Below are 25,003 nucleotides of genomic sequence, written 5' to 3'. Positions count from 1 at the left end.
ACGCCAGTCAGAATGGCTGCAATCCATAAGTCTACAAGCAATAAATGCTGGAGAGGGTGTGGAGAGAAGGGAACTCTCTTGCACTGTTGGTGGGAATGCAAACTAGTACAGCCACTATGGAGAACAGTGTGGAGATTCCTTAAAAAACTGGAAATAGAACTGCCTTATGATCCAGCAATCCCACTGCTGGGCATACACATGGAGGAAACCAGAAGGGAAAGAGACACGTGTACCCCAATGTTCATCGCAGCACTGTTTATAATAGCCAGGACATGGAAGCAACCTAGATGCCCATCAGCAGATGAATGGATAAGAAAGCAGTGGTACATATACACAATGGAGTATTACTCAGCCATTAAAAAGAATACATTTGAATCAGTTCTAATGAGATGGATGAAACTGGAACCTATTATACAGAGTGAAGTAAGCCAGAAAGAAAAACACCAATACAGTATACTAACGCATATATATGGAATTTAGAAAGATGGGAACAATAACCTTGTGTACGAGATAGCAAAAGAGACACCGATGTATAGATCAGTCTTATGGACTCTGTGGGAGAGGGAGAGGGTGGGGAGATTTGGGAAAATAGCATTGAAACTTGTATAATATCATGTATGAAACGAGTCACCAGTCCAGGTTCGATGCCCGGTACTGGATGCTTGGGACTGGTGCACTGGGATGACCCAGAGGGAGGGGAGGGGAGGGAGGAGGGTGGAGGGTTCAGGATGGGGAACGCGGGTATACCTGTGGTGGATTCATTTCGATATTTGGCAAAACTAATACAATTATGTAAAGTTTAAAAAAAAAAAAAAGATACATTGCAGCAGGAGTTCCAAAAGAACTTAGGGGAAAATGCTAAGTGGGCCCTGAATCAAACTTCAGGTTTCAGGGAACTTACAACAACCAATAACCCACCACTATCATAAACATTGTTACTCTTTAAGTGCACAAAATTTCACCATTCTTCCAAAAGTTAGAAATTGTAGCTGAGGATCTTAAGTGAATCACTGCTTACTGATCTGTTCAAACTTATCCACATATAGGTAGAGGCCAAAGTCAGAAAAATCATTGTTTTTTTTTTTTTGCATGTGTCATCAGTATAAGCACATAATTAACTAGGATGCTCTTTTGGCTTTTGATTTAGTTGTTTTCAGAAAAGATAGTAAAAATCTCTTAGAGAGATTGTATAGGTTTAAAGAATAGCACAGAAAGGAGATTCTTAAAGATCATTAAGTGGAAAGTTAAGTTTTGCGTATCTTGTTCAAGAATAGTGAAGTGGTTTGCCATTCCCTTCTCCAGTGGACCACATTTGGTCAGCGCTCTCCACCATGACCCATCCATCTTGGGTGGCCCTACATGGCATGGCTCATAGTATCATTGAGTTAGACAAGGCTGTGGTCCATGTGATCAGATTGGTTAGTTTTTGTGACTGATTTTCATTCTGTCTGCCCTCTGATGGAGAAGGATAAGAGGCTTATGGAAGCTTCCTGATGGGAGAGACTGACTGAAGGGGAAACTGGGTCTTGTTCTGATGGGCAGGGCCGTGCTCAGTAAATCTTTAATCCAATTTTCTGTTGATGGGCCAGGCTATGCTCCCTCCCTGTTGTTTGACCAAACTATGGTGGAGCTAATGAAGATAATGGCGACCTCCTTCAAAAGGTGCCATGCGTGCACTGCTGCTCTCAGTGCCCCCAACCCTGCAGCAGGCCACTGCCAATGCACGCCTCTGCCGGAGACTCCTGGATACTCAAGGGCAAGTCTGGGTCAGTCCTTGTGGGGTCACTGCTCTTTTCTCCTGGGTCCTGGTGCACACAAGGTTCTGTTTGTGCCCGCCAAGAGTCTGTTTCCCAGTCCTATAGAAGTTCTGGCAGCTCTGCAGTAGGGTTCATGGCGACCTCCTCCAAGACAGCTTATGCCATACCCAGGTCTACTGCACACAGAGCTCCTGCCCCCGCAGCAGTCCACTGCTGACCCGTACCTCCACAGGAGACAGTCAAACACAGTTCTGTCTCAGTCTCTGTGGGGTTTCTGCGTCCTGGTTTGCACAAGGTTATTTTGAGCCTTCTGAGCATTGCTGGCGGGAATGGCATTTGATTCTAAATGCAGTTTCGCCCCTCCTACTATCTTGCTGGGGCTTCTGAGACATCAGAAAAAACATATACTTCTGCTTTATTGACTATGCCAAAGACTTTGACTGTGTGGATCACAACAAACTGGAAAATTCTTAAAGAAATGGGAATACCAGACCACCTGACCTGCCTCCTGAGAAATCTGTATGCAGGTCAAGAAGCAACTGTTAGAACTGGACATGGAACAAGACTGGTTCCAAGTCTGGAAAGGACTATGTCAAGGCTGTATATTGTCACCTTGCTTATTTAACTTATATGCAGAGTACATCATGAGAAATGCTGGGCTGGATGAAACATAAGCTGGAAACAAGATTGCCGGGAGAAATATCAATAACCTCAGATATGCAGATGACATCACCCTTATGACAGAAAGTTGAAGAACTAAAGAGCCTCTTGATGAAAGTGAAAAAGGAGAGTGGAAAAGTTGGCTCAAAACTCAACATTCAGAAAACAAAGATCATGGCATCCAGTCTCATCACTTCATGGCAAATAGATGGGGAAACAATGGAAACAGTGACAGACTTTATTTTGGGGGGCTCCAAAATCACTGCAGATGGTGACTGCAGCCATGAAATTAAAAGACGCTTATTCCTTGGAAGGAAAGTTGTGACCAACCTAGACAGCATATTAAAAAGCAGAGCCATTACTTTACTAACAAAGATCTGCTTAGTCAAAGCTATGGTTTTTCCAATAGTCATGTAAGGATGTGAGATTTTGACTATAAAGAAAGTTGAGTGCCAAAGAATGGATGCTTTTGAACTGTGGTGTTGGAGAAGACTCTTAAGAGTCTCTTGGACAGTGAGGAGATCCAACCAGCCCATCCTAAAGGAAATCAGTCCTGAATATTCATTGGAAGGAGTGATGCTGAAGCTGAAACTCCAATACTTTTGCCACCTGATGTGAAGAGCTGACTCATTTGAAAAGACTCTGATGCTGGGAAAGATTGAGGGAAGATGGAGAAGGGGATGACAGAGGATGAGATGGTTGGATGCCGTCACCAACACAATGGACATGAGTTTGAGTAAGCTCCGGGAGTTGGTGATAGACAGGGAGGCCTGGCGTGATATAGTCCATGGGGTTTCAAAGAGCTGGACATGACTGAGAGACTGAACTGATCTTATTCAAAGCCATATAAAGAGCTAAAAGTTTTGTGTTATTCTTGGGGAAATTTTCCATACTATAGTAAAATGAGTTTAAAGTGTTTTTTTAAACTTAATAATATTGGCAAAACTATTCTGAAGAAGAAACAAAAGAGTCTATTTGAATTGAGAGGCACTGGGATGTTTGTGAAGTAGTTTCAGCAATGCAGTGCTAATAAAACAATCAATGGAATGCAAGAAGCAGGTCAAGTCAAATATATATAACATTCAATATTTGACAAAACTAGCATTTCAAAAAAGTATAGACATTCCAATAACCTGATTGTTGATATTGAATAGTTGGAAAAATTAGAAAGCTCAATTGCTTACATCAAATAATACACCAAATTGAATTACCACTATATCCAGTGTTAGAGCTTCCCAGGCAGTGCTACAGAACCCGCCTGCCAATGAAGGGGACGTCAGAGGTGTGGGCTCGATACCTGGACTGGGAAGAGTTCCTATAGGAGGGCATGGCTACCCACTCCAGTATTCTTGCCTGGAGAATTCCATGGACAGAGGAGCCTGGCAGGCTACAGTCCATGCGGTCACAAAGAGTGAGACATGACTGAAACGACTCAACGTGCACGTATACAGTGTTAAACAAGAAAATTATTTTAAAAATGTACCTTCATAATCAGAACAGATGATAGGACAATTAAATAGCATAAGATAGAATAATTATATTATGATATGTACAGACCATAAAATTTTATACGAATATTAAATTTTTAAGCTTCAGCAGAATATATAATGACATGAGAAAATAGTCATGCCTATTGCTAAGTGACTTGTGTAGAATCTCTTCAAAATAATATTGTTGTAACTACATCTGTATTTCCAGAAATATATATACCAATGGCATATTTTTAAAAATAAAATTCTGCTTTTAATATTAGATAATTAATAGTTGTGTGTTCTATAATCAAAATTCTATTAATAGACACAAAAAAATCAAGAAGTAGCAAAAATGTAACAATTATTACATCTAAGTGATAACAATAAAATAATTTTGTCATTGTTTATTATATTTTACAAATTTTATATAATAAATGATTTTTATAATGAGGTAAAATCCTTTCTGATCCTAATTAATATGTGTAATATGTGTATAGAAAAGAACTGTGAACAAACACACAAATATAGTCTTGATATTTTCTGGGTAGTGAGGTTTTTCTGAGGATTTAAATTTTCTTCTTTATATTTTCTGGTATTTTCTATTTTATATATTTATTTATTTTTTATTTTATATATTTAAAAAGATCTATGTATAATAAGAAAAATAAGTGTTATTTAAGTATCCTCACTATGTCGTGTTTAGGTATTAACATTATATGGTAGAGTTTTTTTTTTTTTTTTGTACTTACATTCTGTAACAAGAAGCAGAGTTTTTCTGCATGAAGGTAGTGAGTGTTTGTGTATTTAAATTACTAATCAATTAAAGCACCCTTAAGAGATTGCAATTCTTGCTGGAATGGAAATGTTAAGGCCTGATGTGAAACAGAACAGAAATGTTATGATTGCCAAACAGTTAATCATAGAGGGTCCCACTGGGACAAGGGAACTTATTTCATACTCATTCCCCTATTTTTACTTCTTTTGGTGAGTGGAAAAATAGGAAAGACAGGAGCAGAAAAGCCAAAAAGATTGTATGGATGGTCATACTTTTATTTAACTCTGTTTAATGAGTGGGGACGAGTTGATGGCTGACATACATCAAAATAGCATACAAATAACTGAGGAAACAAAAACCAGCTGAAAGTTGCATACACACTACTAGGAGGTCACCTAACCTCAATCTAGGCTGGAATCCTAGAACAGTGTTAGCAGAAATTTTGACAGGATATAAAAGTCTAGGTGAGTGGTAAAAAGTGACACTTTCAACATTCTGTATAAAGCAAGGTTAGATTAAACACAGGTTGATAACTTTTGAAGACTAATTCAAAAGGAACCCAATTATACTGAGGGTTTCTTGGTTAGCTGGCTCTGTGGTAGTATCAAATCCTTTTTTCACTTTTTAAACTGTGGCAGAATATATATAACATACCTTTTTCATTTTAACCGTTGTAAATTGAGGTATAGTTGCTTTACAATACCGTGTTAGTTTCTGCTGTACAAAAAAGTGAATCAGCTACATGTATACGTTTTAACCATTTAAAAATGCACGTCAGTGGTATTAATTATATTCACAGTGCCCTGCAACTATCATGACCATCTCCCTAAACAGAAATTCTGTAACCATTAACTTTCCAACCTCCCATCCCCGCAGTGTCTAGTAATTTTTAATCCACTTTCTGCCTCTATGAATTTACCTATTTTAGGTACTTCATGTAAATGGAATCATATACTACTTGTCCTTTTATGTCTGGGTTATTTCACTCAGCACAGTGTTTTTAAGGTACATTCATGTTATAGCTTGTGTCATAACTTTGTTCCTTTTCTATTGTAAATATGTAACACATTTTCTTTATCCATTCATCTGCTGATTTGACATTTGGGCTGGTTCCACCTTTAATCTGTTGTGATTAATGACACAATAAATATTTGTTTATAAAAGTACGTTAGACTCCCTGCTTTAATTCTTCTGGTTATGTACCTAGGAGCGGAATTGTTGAGTCACAGGGTAATTATGTGTTTAACATTTTGATGAACCACCCTATTGCTTCTTACAGTAGCTGCACTAATTTATATCACTACCAGCAATGTATGAGGATTACAATTTCTCCATATTCTTAGCAACACTTGTTATTTTAAAAAATGATTATTATAGGTATCCTACTAAGTATGAAGGTGGTGTATCGTTGTGGTTTTGATTTGCATTTTCCTAATGATTAGTGATGTTGAACATCTTTTCACATGCTTACTGGCTATTTGTATATCTTCTTTGGAGCCTGTCTATTGAAGTCCTTTGTTCATTTTTTATAAACTGTGTTTGTCATTCTGCTGTTGAGTTGTAGCAGTACTTTTATATATTCTGAATACTAAAACTTTATCAGGTATATTATTTAGAAAATATTTTCTTTGTTTCTGTAAGTTATTTTTTCACTGTCTTGTGTCTTTTGATGCACAAAGTTTTAAAATTTGGTGAAGTCAAATTTATTATTATTTTTTTCTTCTATTGCTCATGCTTTTGGTGTAATATCTAAGAATTCATGGTCAAAAACAAGGTCATGGAGATTTATCCATATGCTTTCTTTTAAGAGTTTTATGACTTTAGCTGTTATATTTAGGTAATTGCTCCATTTTGTGTAGATTTTTTGTGTATTACATGAAACTGGAATCTGACTTCATTCTTAGTCATGTGGAAGTCCAGTTGTCCAAGCAACAGCTGCTGAAGAGATTCTTCTTTCCCTATTCAATGGATTTGTCACTCTTGTAAAAAAAAAAAAAATCAGTTGGCCATAGATGTATGGCTTTATATCTGGATTGTCAATTTTATTCCATTGGTCTTTATGCTATTTTATACTATCTTGTTTATGGTCACTTTATCATATAAATGTTGAAATTGAGAAATGTGAATTCTTCTAACTTTGCTTTTCTTTTTAAATATTACTCTAGCTATTTGAAGTCCCTTGCAATGCTATATGAATTTGAAATTGGCTTTCCCATTTCTGCAAAGAGACTTGGAATTTTGATAGAAACTATATTTAATCCATAAGTCACTTTCAGTGGTATTAACAAGTTAGCAATATTAAGTTTTCCTATTCATAAACCGCAGGGGATCTGTCCATTTATTTAGGTCTTCTTCAATTTCCTTCAGTTTTGTGGTTTTCATTGCACAAGTCTTTACTTCCTTGCTTCAAGTGTTGTCTTTTAAAATAAAGTGATACATATAAAATATTATCACTATTAAAAATGAAAACAAAATGAAAGTAACTGAATTGAAAAGCTGACTAGTTTCTTCACTGGATAAGCCTATGTTATAGGCAGCTGGCTGTTCAGACAAGGATACTTCAAGTCTCTGTGGAGTTTATAAGCTCAAACTCATAATGCGCTAATAAAAGGTGTCTCTGCTATAATATAGAGAGTCAGCAAGCCTAATTACATCTTTCTTGAATTTCTGAGGATATGAATATTTCTCAGTGAGATAATTCTGAACGTAAATTAAATTATGGGGTAATGATAAGCAGAGAAGGTTTAGAAGATTGGGTTGGTGGTACGGAGCCTTCAAAAATTGTTTGGGACCACTGACAATTTTTTAAAAATTAATTTATTTATTACTCCTGTCTCTTCTAACAGGCAAAATAGCTGATGCTATCCCTTTCTTCTCAAAGGAATGAATAAAATATTTTATGTTTTATTTTTATTTATCAGGATTTTCTATAAAAGGATTATATTGAAGCAAAACAAAACAAAAGCTGGACCATCTTGGTTCCTTGGAAGACCCTCAAGACACAGTTGAGCCTATTCTGGTTGCCCCTCTGTGATGAATGGTGAAGTGCCTTTGACAGGCATCTCCAGACAACTTTCTAGAAATTCTGAGAGCTGGAGGAGACTTGGACCCAAATGAGTCTTCAGTCCAAGTGACTTTGTAGGGGTCTACTACTTCAGATATTTTGGCAGAAAATCTCTTAAAGTTTTCCTGAATCTATCTGGGGAATTTTAAATTTTGATGAGAATATTTTATAAAATTATATAGACTATATCTTTAAAAAGTAATTAATCAATTAGTTTTTATTGAAATATATGGTTAATATACAATGTTGTATTAGTTGTGTTAGTTTCAGGTATACAGCAAGATGATTCAGTTATATCTATCTAGATAGATATCTATCTGTATATATTTTTTATATTATTTTCCATCATAGATTATTATAAGATATTGAGGATAGCTCCCTGTGCTATACAGTAGCTCCTTGTTAGTTGTCTATATTTTTTATATATAATAATGTGTATATTTTAAAACCGAATAGACTTTAAATTTTAACATTTAGAATAAGACTTAGACTGTTTGGGAGGATTTGCAGAACTAAACCACAGATTTCCCCTCTGTCTTTGTCTGTCTGCCTTTCATAGAGTCTTTTTGCAAAGATGTCCTTTTCCTTTTCTAGGAAAATGAAAAAAAAATCCTGAATTCCCCTCTTGTTTTCCTCTCTTTCCTTCCAGTTCAGATTGGCTTCTTAAAAGCTTGAGCTCCTGATGACTGGAAAGTTGAGGGTTTCAGAGTCTGTGTCTTAAAATTTTTAGTATAGTCACTTAGATTTTATAATAAAATAGGAATGATGTTGGAGGTGATGGTGTAAAACAAATTAAAGAGTTGTAGCTGAGGATTTATGAAAACCCTAGTGTGGAGTAAAAATATCACATTTCTTAGAAAATAGGTGTCAGGTTCTCAACCAAGTCTCTTTGGACATAAAAAATAAAAGAGGTCTAAGATGCTTAAAAGAATTATTATTTGTGGTATTCATACAAAAATGCCAGTATACTAGTATGTAGCAACATTTATTAAGCAGCTTTAAAGTATTTTGTTAGGTATCCTTGAAAATAATCCTCAGAGGTAGGTCATTAAGTTTTCAGAAAATAAAAGAGGAATGGTAAGCTAAATAATTTTAGAGGTAAATGGTAACTATAGGTTATATATACATCTGCTCAAACACACGTGAAGGTTAACCAAGAAATGACTCTTAAGATTGTTTAGCTTTCTTTGTTTCTTCATAGGAAAAGATATAAAAGGTAAATATACAACCTTGGATCTGCAATCAGGGAGCTACCTTTTAGAAAAGTCTACTCTGAAAAGTCCTGAGAAGTATTTGCAAAATGCTGAGGCAAGATAGCGACTATCTGGTGAACTTCAAATGCATGCCTGCCTATACCTGCATCCGAGGAGGACTACTTCATGTACAGTCATTCTGATATATAGTAACTATTTTAAAATTTTGGTTCAATTAAATTGGTCCAGGAGAGGGCACTCGATTCTGGGATGTCTAGGCAGGGTTTGGCCAGCCATGCATTCTCTGTGGCTTGGCTTTTGTTTTAATTAATTAATTTATTTTGGTTGGAGGCTAATTACTTTACAATATTGTGGTGGTTTTCGCCATATATTGACATGAGTCAACCAAGGGTGTACTTGTGTTCCCCATCCCGAACCCCCCTCACACCTCACTCCCCATCCCATCTCTCTGGGTCACCCCAGTGCACTGGCTTTGAGTGCCCTGTTTCATGCATCAAACCTGGACTGGTCCTCTATTTCACATATGGCAATATACATGTTTCAATGCTATTCTCTCAAATCATCCCACCCTTGCCTTCTCCCACAGAGTCTAAAAGTCTGTTCTAAAAGATGTGGTGGTCCAAAATAATTTCTCTTGCAAGAATTTACAATTAGAAAACCAAAAGTAAAGGGCAGTTAGTGGTGGGGCCAGAAGATGAATGGAGGTATTGAGATATGAAGATAGAATTAGAACTAAAGCAAATGGAAAGCATATTTAAATCAAACTCGTGAGGCAGCAGACATGATGAGTAAGCATGAGGAAGTCAGTTGATAGAAGGAAGAATAAGTAATATACAGAGAGAAGAGGCACCAGGAGATGGCCTTGTTCCATTAGCGCCAGAGAATGAGGCTTTCTGCTTTGTAAAGCTTTTCAGTTTCCCACCGTGGGGCTTTCCTGGTGGCTCAGACAGTAAAAAATCGGTCTGCAATGTGGCACAGCCAGGTTCAATCCTTGGGTCAGGAAGAACCTCTGGAGAAGGGAATGGCAACCCACTCCAGTAACCTTGCCTGGGAAGTCCCATGGACAGATGACCTGGGGGGCTATAGTCCATGGGGCCATAAAGAGTTGGACATGACTGAGTGACTTACACACTGCAGTTTCCATTAGGTCAGATGTCAAGGTCTTGGATTTCTATGAGGTCTCTGAACCTTTGCATTAAAAATAGTCCAAATCAATTATTTCTGGAGACAGATTGAATGGGTCTCTTTTCTTGAAATGCAAATGAACTTTACCATAATCCCCAGAAAATACTGTTTGAAACACAAGAGCCCCGTGCATAGCTTCATTTTCATTGAGAGCTGTAACAATGCTGAAGCATGCACATAAATGTATGTCCTGTTGGTTCTGGGTACTTCTACACACAGCTGTACAGTTCTGATTACTTCTGGCTGTCAGCTTATAGGGTGTTGGTGAGTGAAGTTGCTCAGTCGTGTCCGACTCTTTGTAATCCCACCGACTGTAGTCTGCCAGGCTTCTCTGTCCATGGAATTTTCCAGGCAAGAGTACTGGAGTGGGTTGCCATTTCCTTCTCCAGGGGATCTTCCTGACCCAGGGATCGAACCCAGGTCTTCTGCATTGCAGGCAGACTCTTTACCCTCTGAGCCACCAGGGGTGTTGGGGAAGATCATAAAAATGGATGTCATCCCCGTGGTACAGTGCCTACTTCTCACTGTGATACCAAGGACACTGGTAAGAGCGGTGATGGGAGAAGAGCAGATGATGGCTGTGAATGAGGCAGATGGAAGGATTGTTTTTGAGGTGTTGGAATGTGACAACAATGATTATGCCCATAGTTGGACCATAGAATTTCAGAGCTCATGGGACCACAGTGAGCATCTCTTCCTGCTTCCTTGCTTATAAAAATGGTTCAGACTTAGAGGACTGATGATATTCTAAAAGACTATTGAAATTAGGGACAGTGCAGGGACCTGAAAGCAAGTTCTCTGCCTCTTAGTCTGGCAGTCATTCCATCTTACCTGGGATCCAGCTTCTTTCCTTGGTTATCTTTTGAAGGCCATTAGCCTGAAAACTCACCAACAGACTGGAGGGTGGACCATATGATCTTGGAATTTATTAGATAAATAGGTACATGTTTCTTTGACTTCCAGTAATTTGAGAGTGCTACAGAAGCAGGAAATAAAAATGTGCTCTGCCCAGGTTTGTGCTTTTAAGACTTTTTAAATCTTACAGATGAGTGCACATTGACCTCGCAGTCTAAAATGCCAGTCTAGCCATCTCACTAAATAGAAATATGTTGTACTCTGAGTTATAAATTTTTCATAATTATGAAGTTGATAAAGAGTTATTTCAGGCAGAAATAATAGGCTATGAACTGAGGTCATAGATTAAACTTTTAGATTGTAGGCCAAGCACATTGAACAGAGTCAAAATGAAGCTTTATGCCTCACACTTATTTCTTTGTGTTGCGTATGCAATAAGGTGGTTTTCTTGGAGACGGCTGAGTTTTAATTGACTTGTATCCTGTAGTATAGTTTTTCCACTGAGCAAAAAGCCTGCAAATTCAGCTTGGAGGATTTGCCTGAGGCAAGGTGTCATAACTATTCACAAATCACTACTTGTATCCTGTTTACACTACCTTTGCCCCACAGAAGGCTATGTAACTGATCTCATTTGCCTTTTGCACAAAGGGAAAACCAGGTCCTATAAAGTCATTGTTGCATAGCTGTAGCTATCACAATACTGTGCTAAAAGAAAAGGATGAAAACAGAGGTTCCACTGCCTTGAATACTATTTGAGCAAAGGGTTTAAGGGTAAAAGCAAGTACCACCAAGCCACATCACGCTAACTACCATTTACCGAGTGTCTACTGTGTGCCAAGCACTATGCCGTAGTTATCTGATTTAAGGCTCATAATTATCCTATGAGATAACTTTTGCTATGTACATTTTACAGATAAGAGGACTGAAGTTCAGAGAGTCTAAGATCACATATCTCAGAAGTGGCCAAACTGAAATTTAAATTTAGGTGCCTTTTCCACTAATGCCCATGGATTCTCTAAACTAGTGCATTATCTTGTTTTTCATCTGATAGAGAAATAATTCTGTGGCAGTCACAGCAACTTGATATATTATTTGACCCACTGAGATAGAATGTATATGAAGACAAATGTTTCACAGAGGAACCAAACACAGCTGTCCATGACCCATTAATGAACAAACTTTTATTGATACAAACTGTATGCATGACACCGGACTGTGTGCTCTAGCAGGTTCCAAGAAGTAGAAGAATCAAGCTTTGCCCTTAACGACTGTATAATGTAGTTGGGGCAATAAGATGTGCATATCAAGGGTAACTAACAACACTGGACTTATATGATAATAGATGACAAGAAATATCTTAAGGGTAAGAAAGAATAATGAGAAGATGTGAGGTCATCCTTTCCCCCCAGGAGAACAGAGACTTGCAGTGCAAATTATGCCAGAAAAATCTCTATGGAACTGGCTAATTTCATTTGAACTGGAGATGATTTCTGGGCTGCTGGGCTGCTGACCCCATTCTGGCTCTAAAGTTAGACTTTTTATGAAAAACAGCCTATCAGTAAGACAGTAGAAAGCACATCTGGTCTGTCACAGGGTTCTATTGATGGAAGCAGGACGCTTGTCTAGAGTGTAACCTCATTCTCCTGAACCTATCCTTGTTGGAGACCGAAATGTGTACAGCAGGCAATTATCAGCTGAGAGAGAGTGAGGTACTGCAATCCTACAAGCAGTATCCTATCCTTGCAAAGTACTTCTTCAATTCCATTACTCCAGAGACATATCTTATGATACTAAGAAAAAGCTATATAATTTTCCTTGCCCTGTCATCTTCTTAGGCAGTCTCTAATGGGTTCGTACAATGGCATCTGAACTGAGTAATCACAAACCTCTAACAGTTGAATCAGTAATGTCGAGTGATCTCTGTTTGGCATCGCCTCACGAAATGGCCCATTGACAAACAGAGCAAGCCACTGTCAAACACACTGGTGGCTGCGTGCTTCTCCTCTGTGTGCTCTGAATATGTCCCCTAGGCCACCGGGCTGACATGCCATGGCCCCACTGTCAGATCTGTTTATAAAAACTACCCAAACCCTTGTTCTACATGCTCCATGTGGTCCTCCCATGCCTGGCTTTATACTGTGACGTCATCAATCAATGCCATACTGAATTCACCCAACTTTGTCAGCTCTGTGTTTACCTTCATCTTAAATGCTGTTAGTGTGGTCTTCTTACCGATAGGGAGCCACCAAAACATATATAAACTGGACTTGTGGCCAGGACTACCAGTGCAGTGACATCCCATAATTGCTAGAGCTCTTCACTGCCATGGTCTGTGAGATGGCATTCTTATCTTTGCAAGCCTATCTTGATTTTTTCATGTTCTAGACAGAACTCAAGTGAACAACACTCAAATACTCAGGCTTCCAGCATGGGTCACTTTCTTTGTTACTTCGTTTAATAACACTGGCCACTAGAAAGATTCAGAGTATCTGTAGTTATTCCTCATTGGAGTCACCGTAGAATGCAGAACCTCCATAAAACTGTGGTAAAATTGTGATCTCTCTTCTTCAGAAAAGAAATGGTATAACATTAGCTAGGAGAAGAAAAGCATAATTGGATGTATATATCTTGCCTTTATCCAAATGTGGATAAACTTGTATTACTGGCTTCTGTATCTGAAATGTGGCATAAAGGACACATTTGATTTTGTATACTTGACTCCAGTCTTTCACCTGGTTGATGACCAATGGCTGAATTATTTTGAGGAAATGTTTCTGAGGATACCCAAGACGCTAATTTCATTGACAGTGTTACCTCTGTGGGAAATTCTGATGGATAAAGGAAGCTTTAAATATACACTTGACATGTTTCTAATTCACCATCTTTTTTCTCCTCTCTTTGCTAAAGTCCTTAAGGAAAGAGGAATGTCTTTTTTAAAAACAAAGCTTTTTTATCATCCACAAAATATTTTACAAAGGAAGCTGAAGTACAGTGTAGCATCTTGAAGCCTATCAAAGTACCAGCATAAACTCATCCTGTTTCTCATAGATATATTCTACAGCCCTACATTCTGCTACTCTGTACCCTAATTCCTGTAAGCAGTCCCTTGTGGTAAAACTAGAAATTACCATTTGATTTTTCTCCCCATACCTTTTGTTCAAGTCTGTTAAACTCATGAACTTATGTTTGTCTGATGTCCAGTTTGTCAGTTTCTAAGTCAAGTGAACCCCAAACTAATGTTCCAGAGAAGAGTTCCTTGTCATAATAGCCACTTGTATTTTTTTTTTTTTTGACTGTCTTACTATATTAGAGTCCTTTTGCTGGAACAATGAGAAAATATGGGCTGTTCTTTTCTTAAGAATGTATTTCCTATTGATCAGTTGTCTGTTCTCCCCACTTCTTGACCTTAACTTTGAAACATCTTGTTCTTGACCTTAGATATGACCCAAATACATCCAGTGATCAAGTAGCAGAACTAGGAGGGTATCACTGAAGTGGCATTTGCCAGCTGTTGTTAAAAGCATGCAGGGACAACCCTAGCGGGGACTCAGTTTTTATCTTTCCCTCCAGTGTTTGCTACAGAGTAAGAGATGGGAAGACCAGGATGTCCAAAGAATGATGTCAAGCTGTGAAAAGGGTGTTGATATGGAACGCACTTGAGTAAACTCCTTTCAGCATAGGCAGATGCTCTGGCTAGTTCAGCCGCATATCTCTGCTCTGGGTATGGAAACTAGGGCCGAGAAGTAATTGAGGGAACCGTTGTGTCTTGCTGAGAATTCTATAAATTTACTTGCATTCCTAACAAGCCAGAGGAAAACAGTGTTCTTAAAGAAAAGAAATTGGCATTCTTATACATTGCCACATTGTCAAATTTCCCTTCTTCTCTGCAAAATTTGCTCTTACATATTTAAATAGAAAAAAAAAAAGTAAAAAGAGTTAGAAGATCTTGGCATATTTCCCGAAGCAGAAAAATTACCCTTACCCTAAGGTGAAAGAAAGTGTGAATGGTGCCTTAAAGGCAATTCAGGAAGTATTCATTAATCAACAAATATTTATTAAGCACTATTTTCCAAATTGTGCTTGGGGCTGTGGTAGGATAATAAAAGATGTGTAAAACAGAATTCGTGCCCTCAAAGAATTTATGCTTTAATTGAGGAGAGAAGAAATAATAAGAGGCAGTTTCGAATAAATGCTAAATTGTATGTTTCAGATCATCAGAACTGTAAGAAAGAAGCAGGTTGTCACTGAGACCTGGAGTAGTCAGAGAAGCCCTCACTAATGTGATAGGTCTTGAAAGGAGTCTTGAAAGATGGGTTAAATACCGTTAAAATGACCCCCACATTAATTAATTTAGAGAATTAATGAATTCTGGTAGTGGGGAATGTGACCTAGGATACAGCACTACTGTCACCATTTCCTTTAATTACTAAGAGGAAGAATTAACCTATACCACGAAAGCATTTCAAATGCATGGCCACCTTTGAGACAATTTATAGGCAAGCCACTTAAGTAGCAGGGTTTTTGCTAATCGACCTCATTTCTCCTTTCCATTTTTTTTTTTTTTTCTGCAGGCATTGTAACCTTTAACATTTTTGAACTATAACTTTGCTTTGTGCTACGTGAAAATTCTCTTAAACTTAGGCTGGAGGTGCGCCTGAGGACTCAGATTGAGAAGCTCTTCCGTATCTTGTGATCTGGAGATGCTGCATGACCTATGGCACCCTTGTGTAGGTCAACAGGACAGCCACCTCTTGTTTCCTAGGTGACAGTGAAATGGCATTGCACAATCTACAGTCTACCTTGCAGGGGGATCCAAACTGCCACTTCCTTTAAATCTCTTTTTATGCCCTGGGAAAACTTCTTTGCCATTACTCCACGTCATCTTGAATTAGGCTACAGATCACCAAAGAGAGCAGTTTCGTCCCTCCCACGTTACCTCTCATTCGCCCTATAACATCCATGCACAATGACTTGAGTCTTAGGGAAAGCCCTTCCATTTGTTGTGTGCAGAGCAATAATGACACTTCACATTTTAAAGCATTTTTGTGTTCTTTTTCCTATTCAATTCATATGCTGGTTCAATGAGATAAATAGGAAAGAGTGGATTATAAAAACCTATTTCCTCACACATAAAAATGCTTCTTCTGAAGAAATGCTTTTTAAAGCATTTTATAAATATTTTAAGAAATATTTCTTTTCTTTATATAAAAGTCATATGTATAACTGTGAAATGATGTGTAAAACATGTATAAGCCCACATATACTGGATTTAGAAAGGAGAAAATAATATGAATGAAAGCTTTGAGCCTTCAAGAAGTTAAGACTTGCTCAAGGTCATATTCCTATGTGAAGGACAAGATTGGGCTCAAATTTAGGTTGCTTGAGGCCAAACCCTATGCCACTGGTCTAGTTCAGAACCTTACTAGAGAATGGTTTACAAGGTAAAGTTTTTCAGCAGCATCACCACCCTTGATATTCAGGAGGGTATATAATTTTATCAACACAATACAAAGGTTAATGGGATTGCTTCCTTCCAACTCTATCATAGTGAATGCAGGCTTTATGGCAACGTTAAAAAAAATGACCCCTCTCTGCTTTATGCTGATCATTAACTAAGATTATCTCACACTAGAGATTTACTACACCGAAAAGCACTGACATCACTAACTGCTATTAAGTGTATGATACTTAAACTCCATAAAGAGGAGCAAAATGCCTTTGTCAGCAGTTTAGGGAAAGTAGATACAGCCAGAGACATTCATCCCACACAAAACAGAGTTGCTGCTTGCAGGAATCTGTCTACCAGTTTTTGATACTCTCTGGTCACATCTACCTGATGAAAATCTCTGTCTAGAACAGATGGTCTGTTCTGTGTTTCTGCTCTTGTAAACAACTGAATGAGATCCTCAACAGTCTAGTCATTTCAATAGGCAGTGTGGAGTGATCAAAACTTTCCAGCTGCAAGAAAAACAGAACAGAAACAATTGAATCAGTATATCTGGATATGGCTACATATTTAAAATTTCAAATGATTAATATGATCATGTCCCTAAGGAATCAAGCTTTGTTTCCAATAAGGATGTATTAAAAAAGAATGAGTTGCATCAAAAAGGATAAAACATATGGGAATAAACTTAACTGAGGGAGGTGAAAGGCCTGTACTGAAAACTGCAAAACATTAATGAAGGAAACTGAAGATAGCTCAAAGAAATGGAAAGGTAGCCTGTACTCTTGGATTGGAAGAATTAATATTGTTAAAGGGATCAAACTACCTAAGGCAGTCTTCAGATTTAATGCAATCCCTATCAGGATATCCATGACAATTTTCACAGAACTAGAAAAAATTATCCTAAAACTTATATGGAACCAAAAAGAACCAGAATAGACAAAGATATCTTAAGAAAAAAATCCAAAGTTATAGGTATCATGCTTTGAGACTTTATACTACAAGCCTCAGTAGCCAAAAATGCATGGTTTTTGCATTTAAGCAGACACATAGGTTACACAGACACATAGATAAACTGAACAGAATAGACTCCAGAAAGAAACTCGTGAACTGTTGGTCAATTAATCTATGACAGAAGAAGCAAGGGTAGACAGTGGCAAAAAGACAATCTCTTCAACAAGCGGTGCTTGGGAAATTGGAGAGCTAAACACAAAACAATAATCCTAGAACATCACCTCTCGCCATATATGGACATACATTCAAAATGGGTTAAAGATTTAACTGTAAAACTTAAATGGAAAACTACTAGAAGAGGACATATGTGATTTGACATACATTGTAATACATTCTTTTTTTTTTTAATATCTGAATCCTAAGGGGAAAAAAATAAAAGCAAAAATAAGCAAATGATATCTAATTAAACTTAGAAACTTTTGCACAGCAAAGGAAATCATAAACAAAAAAAATCTCACAGAATGGAAGAAAACATTTGCAAATGGTATGATCAACAGGGGGTTAATATCCTAAATATATAAACAATTCATCCTACTCAATATAAAAGACCTAAACAACTCAATCAAGAAACATCAGAAAACTGAATAGACATTTTTCCAAAGAAGACATACAGATGGCTAACATGCACATGAAAAGATGCTCAGAATTTCTAATTATTAGAGAAATGCAAATCAAAATGAGATATTACCTCACACGTTTCAGAATGGCTATCTTCAGAAAGTCTGCAAATAACAAATGTTGGGGATATGGAGAAAAGGGAACTCTTATACACCATTGGTGGGAATGTAAATTGGTGCAAACACTATGGAAAATGGTATGAAGATTCCTCAAAAACCAAAAAATAAACTACAATATGACCCAGCAATTCCACTCCTCATTATATAGCTGGATAAAAACAAAAACACTACTTCAAGAAGGTACCTGAACCCAAAGTTTCATAGCAGCGCTATATACAATAACCAAGATACGGAAGCAACCCAAATACCCATCAGTAGATAAATGAATAAAAAAGGTGTGCTATATGTACACAATGAAATATTATTCAGCCATAAAAAGAATGAAATTCTGCCATTTGCAGCAATGTGAACTGACCTATAGAATATTATGCTTAGTGAAATGTCAGACAAATACTCTATTGTATCATTTATATGCATTATCTAACAAATAATACAAATGAATGTATATGCAAAACAAACTGGTGGTTACTAAAGAGGAGAGGGAAAGAAAGATGGCAAATTAGGGTTATGGGATTAAGAGATACAAACTACTACACATAAAGAGATATAATGTATTACACAAGGAATTATAGTCATTATCCTGTAATAATTTTTAATGGAATATAATTTATAAAATGCTAAGTCAGAATGCTCTATGCCTGAAACTAATATAATATTGTAAATCAACTGTTCTTCAATAAAAATAAAAATAAAATGAAATAATTAAAGAAAAAAGAATGAGATAGGTAAGGCAATTTTCACATGAATTTTCTTAGGATTCTTGTAGGAGTCATTTATCCAACAGTATGCAATCAGTGTTAATTCAGAGAATATTTATTTAGTGCCTGTTATTTCTGAGACATCAATGTAGGCTCTGGAGACAGTGATGAAACAAACAGCTGGTCTCAAAAAAGTCCCCATCCTAGTAAAAAAGACAAACATTTAAGCAATTGGTATAGGTGTTTTGGGAGTGGATATTTTGGAGACCTGATTCTGAGTGGCTCATAAACCCACTGTGGAGTGGGGAGCAGTGTTATAGCAAAGTGAATTTTCTAGAATAGTCTTTCTGAAGCTTATATTTGGAGTTCCAGTAAAATGTCATGTATATGGATTCCTTTTCCCTCACAAACAACCCATAGGTAGTAAAATGTCTTCTTTAAGAGCTCAACCTCTAGTTCTATGAAGATGCTGGAGGCTGACATAACATAGTGGGAATTCTGGCCATTTACTAGGAAAGTAAACACCTGTTTTTTTTGTTTTTTTTTTAAATCGGTGTGAAAGAAAGTGAAAGTGTTAGTCACTCAGTTGTCTGACTCTTTGCCACCCCATGAACCTGCCAAGCTCCTCCATCCATGGAGTTCTCCAAGCAAGAATACTGGAGTAGGTTGCCATTCCCTCCTCCAGGGGATCTAGATCATACCTGGGTCTCCTGCTTTTCAGGCAGATTCTTTACTGTCTGAGCCATCATAGAAGCAGGTAATAATAAAATAAGATTTTCATGTATCAAAGTTACCCATTTGGTTAAATAGGTATCTTATTGAAAACACTCATTTTAATTTTGTTTAATTTTATATCCAAAGTCATTTAAATAGAAAGAAGGCACAGTATCATGAAATTTCAGAACACTAGGAGTTTCTAAAAAGTTTACTTTTAAAAAGTTGTATGCTATGCTATGTTATGCTAAGTCACTTAAGTCCTGTCGGACTCTGTGTGACCCCATAGACAGCAGCCCACCAGGCTTCCCCGTCCCTGGGATTCTCCAGCAAGAACACTGGAGTGGGTTGCAATTTCCTTCTCCAATGCATGAAAGTGAAAAGAGAAAGTGAAGTTGCTCAGTCGTGTCCGACTCTTAGTGACCCCAAGGACTGCAGCCTACCAGGCTCCTCCGTCCATGGGATTTTCCAGGCAAGAGTACTGGAGTGGGGTGCCATTGCCTTCTCCGTAAAAAGTTGTAAGAGCAGTGCAAAGAACATCTATATTGTGTTTTATAGGACTCAGTTGTTAACAATTTATCACATTTGCTCCAGTACCATCTCCATATTCTATCTATAGACATTGCTCTCTGTATACCCAGAAGTATATGCTATCATTCAAAACTTGCTCAGGACTGAGAGCTGCAAAGTAATTTGAAGCAGAAAAGTTTAATATAAAGTATTATTAACTACAGCTGGAGAGTGTAGAAATGAGCTAATAAAAAGTGAAGAGAACTCTAAACAATATAGGAATAGCAGAGATAAGAAGCAGCCACTACCCTTAGGGATGAAGTGCCTAACAAGGAATTTTTCTAGGGCTGGAATTCAAACCTTGTCGAGGAAAGCACAGCTGTAGTTTGTTGAATGGCAGGGAAATTGTTGTGGTGGTGTGCTAGTGGAACTTGCTGGAGATCTACCCTCTAATGAGTCAGGGAAAGCTGTTCACAAGTAGCTGTATACCTGGAGGTGATTGCAGGTGGATGCTATGATCACTTGGCTTTTTTGGCCACCATGCACTGCTGGGGAAGCTGCAGGCACTGAACCCCGGAGAAGCTGCCTGGGCCACAGGAGCTAGGTGAGAGGGTTGCTCCGTGTGCTGGAGGAGCCAGCACTGGGGAAGCCACCTGCTCTACAAAACCCTGTCAAGTGAACACATGGGATCCAGGAAGCAAAACCCCTTCCTCCTGCAATAGCTTTCCAATATCTCCACCTCCCTATACTGATAAAGCTTTTTGTCAAGTGGCAAAAAACTTAAAAAGTCCAGATCCATTTTTGTAGAGCAGGCTATAAAATATGAATTTGGAGTTGAGAGAGACAATACACTGATAAATCACTTTTATTATCTCAATCATATGAGAACCAGTTACATAATGCTACAGCATGCCTAAGTACTCTAATATATGTTCTCCCTATACTTTCTTACACAACCACAATACAACTTTCTAAATTAAAACAGCATTGATACCAGATTGTCCCAATAGAAGTCTTTTCTCTTCTAATCCAGCATAAATATGGGATAACATTTGGCATTCAGATGTCATTTTCTTCCATGTCCTGTAATCTGGAATAGTTTCTTAATTTTTTATACCTATAATGACCTTGAAAGTCTTACAAATTACAAACATTTCATTCTGTAGAATGTCCTTCAGCTGAGGCCTCACGACAGGGCTCAGGACATGTAAAGTGGGCATGACTCCATAGAAATGATGGTTACAGTGTGCATATTCATATGTCTATGACATGGACCTGCTCTTCCACTGCTGATATTAAACTTGATCATATAATGAAGGTGATGCTTCCTGTTTCTTCACCATAAAGTCACCATTTTTTCACCTCTGCAACTGGTGTGTGTATCATGAAAAAATACAGACATACCTTAGTGATAATGAAGATTTAATTCCAGACCACTTCAATAATGTGAAATTTTTTGGTTTTCCAGTGCAAACAAAAGTTATGCTTATGCTATACTGTAGTCTATTAAGAGTACACTAGCACTGCATCTAAAAAACAATGCACATAGCCTTAACTAAAACTATTGAATTGCTAAACATGCTAACTATCATGCTGGTGGAAGGTCTTGCCTTAATGCTGATGGCTACGACCCATCAGGGTGGTGTTGCTGAAGGATGAGTGGGTGTGGCAATTTCTTAAAACAAGACATCCCTGAAGTTTGCTGCATTGATTGATTCTTCTTATGAACAACTTCTCTGTAGCATGCAGTGTTATTTGAGAGCATTTTACCCACAATAGAACATTCAAAATTGGAGTCATATATTCCCTAGTGCTATCTTCTGATAGTGCAAACAAGTAAACACACTCTAGTAGCAAAAAACACACTTAGCACCAATTGTCCAGCCTGATGTGGGTTGATAGCCCACTTAATAATATTTGCTAATGTTTTAATTCTATTGAATAAATACTCCGTCCTTAAATATTTTTGCTCCTATGTCTTTGTCACTCATCAAAGCACTAATCCTTCATCCTTTTTGTTGATTTCAATGTAAGATATTGATATCTTTTCTAAAACCCCGGCTTTTCAATTCTGTGTCCTCTTTTCTTTCAGTGGTCTTATTCTTTGTCTTTCCTAAGCCATTTATTTCCATGGTCACATCCTAGATCTTGTCATTGTCAATAATTTTAACACTTCCACAATCTCAGTGTGATGTATTTCATTCTTTGACCACTACTTTCTATCTTTCTAGCCCCACCCTCCCTCTTTAGATTCTTCAAGTCTTACAAGTCTTAATCCTAGTTAAGATATATAATCCATTGATGTGAATATACTCTCCGTGTTCCCCTGCCCACCTCTTCTTTGTAATCTTACGTTCCTACCCAGCTTAAGTTCTCTGGTTAATTATTATAATCACTCCCTTAAATATACCTTCAGCTCTCTTGCACTTGTCATTACTGAATTTCTTCGGCTAAACCACAACTCGGAATAATTCAACCCTTATTATATACTGTGCTTACCCACTTGTAGTTGAAATGGCTGGAGGAAAACACACAACTAAGCTGATTGATCTCACTTGAAAGTCATAATCTTCAAACTCAAATGGGCCTCTAGTGCTATCTAGAGCTCATATTTTTTATCCATTCATTTTTATATATTTTAGAACATTATTTCATGCCTTTTTCTCTCTCTTGAAATCTCAAATACCTTTATACCTCCTTCTCTCTATCAATGGCTTTGCTTCTTATTTCACTGTGAAAAAATTCTGTAACCTATTACTATCACATCTACATCCCTGCTGACACCTGTGCCTATGGCTCTCACTTCCCTGAACTGCCTCTGTTCCTCTGTAAGACCATCCCCTCCATCTGTCCATTAGATTTCATCCCATGTTGTCTATTCAAGGATATGCTGCTCTTTCTCCATCAGTTAAAAAAAAAATCAGAACAAGACAAAACAAAACTCAATTGATGACCCTCTTTGTCCCTCTTTCCAGATATCACTCCATTTGTTTCTTCCCCTTGAGATTAAACTCTGTGAAGTGTTTGTATAGCTATTGTCTCTAATTTCATATTTCTCATTTTCTCTTTGACCAAAAATCCACAGTCTGCATTTTTTTGCTTTAGGTCTTTTTAATAATTCACATTTCTTAAGCTCTATACTTTGCTTTATTCATCTCTTAAGTGCCAATCCCTGTCTCTTCTAAAATATAATATATTCTATTTATGTTTTAAAATGTATGTCTTTCCTATAAGACTTTAAGTTCACTGAAGACAAGGACTTTAATAAACACTGGATATAAATAAATAAGACAGAGTGGAGATGTTTGTGTGATTATACGTTTCAATTCTTACGTGACTGCGATCTGGGGACCTGATCTAACACAGCCACGTGAGGAATTTCTATCAGTAAAAGGACCAGCATAGAAGATCAATGTGAGTCATTGTTGTAACGCCCACACTGGTGCACTTGAACCCACATCCTGAAACACCTCACCTCCAACGTCCCAGCTGCTTTACTTTGTAGATTGCTATTAGCGCTGTGGACTTGAGCATTCCATGTCATTATCTTTTATTAACCACCTAAATATTACAAATTAAATTTGCACAACCTGGCACCCCAAACTGTATTGTCTATTATTTTACTTTTAAAACTAGTCGGGACAGCACAGTTGATTGAGGCTCACTAACACCCATAAATCATACAAAGTCTTGTATGATTTATGGGTGTTAGTGAGCCTCACTTGGTATGGCAAGGCTGTTGAGTGTCCTGCATTGCATTTTAGAGCTGCGAATAGACCTTACTGTCTTCTATTCATATTGTGCTCCAGGGGACACATATCCTCGTTTCTCTACTGCCCATTTCCTCCCCCACCCCCGCTTTCTTTATCTTCCCCTCCTCTCCCATTTCCTCCTGCCTTATTGAACCCTTTCCTTTGGTACATTAGTTGTTTCTTGGCAGTGGCATATTTGTTGACTTGCTCTTTTGGTGACATCTTCTTCTAATAAGGAAATCTGTCTCATGGTGTCTCCTTGCCTAAGGGTGTGCTTACTTAAAGTGTAAAATGTCAAACTCTACCAAGGATGACAATAACCCTCTGGGTGAAGAAGAATCAGCCGCTGTATTATTAACACTGAAGAAGTAGGCAGGAAATATCAACCCTCTCAAAGAAGAAAACACTGAAATTAGGCAGATTCTGCACCCTCTTCCTTTTAGTCCCTCCCCATCATCTTGTGCACAGGCCTCAAGTGTCACCTGTTGCTCCCCATGATTTCAAAGGTCAACAATAAAAAAGTCAGGAGTAAGAAAATCCCACCTAGAAACAACTGCATTGGCCCTAATAGCAATTGGAGCTTGAATTTACCCAGTGAGAGTCACACTGATGAGTGTAAGAAAACATGGGAAATATTTCTTTGTTGTGAATTGAGACTATCTAGATTAGTGTCACAAACTGTGATATGGATTAGGGCATGAGGGAATAAGTAGGTGGCTACATTGTGACCCTTACTATTGCTTGACTGGCAGAGCTAGAATTCCCAACTGTCCTGATTTAATGTCCCTTAAAAATGACAGCAGCCTGACCTTCATAAGTCTGCAGAGAATGGTAGCCTGAAGTTTAACAGGAAAGAAAACTGGGTCTAATGAGTAACACCCTACATGAGCATGATCTTTCTGGATGGTTACACAAGGATGAAGAAATGGAGAGAGGGTGTTTTATCTTGGTTTGTCTATCTCCAACCAAATAGTGATCACAAGTTTATTCCATTGTGAGGTATTCTGTCTGCCAATATCTCTCTATCTGACATACACACACCTGTACACACCAATATTCTTTACACAGACTATCAAAACAATTGAAAACACCCTACAGAATGCTAGTGCTGCTCCCCAAATCCCACATCTGTGGACCTGGAAGCAGAATA

This window comes from Bison bison, unplaced genomic scaffold (genome assembly GCF_000754665.1).
Source record: "Bison bison bison isolate TAMUID 2011002044 unplaced genomic scaffold, Bison_UMD1.0 scf7180017864305, whole genome shotgun sequence".
NCBI classification, from domain to species: Eukaryota; Metazoa; Chordata; class Mammalia; order Artiodactyla; family Bovidae; genus Bison; species Bison bison.
The sequence above is the reverse complement of the archived record's forward strand: the minus strand, read 5'-3'. Positions refer to the sequence as shown.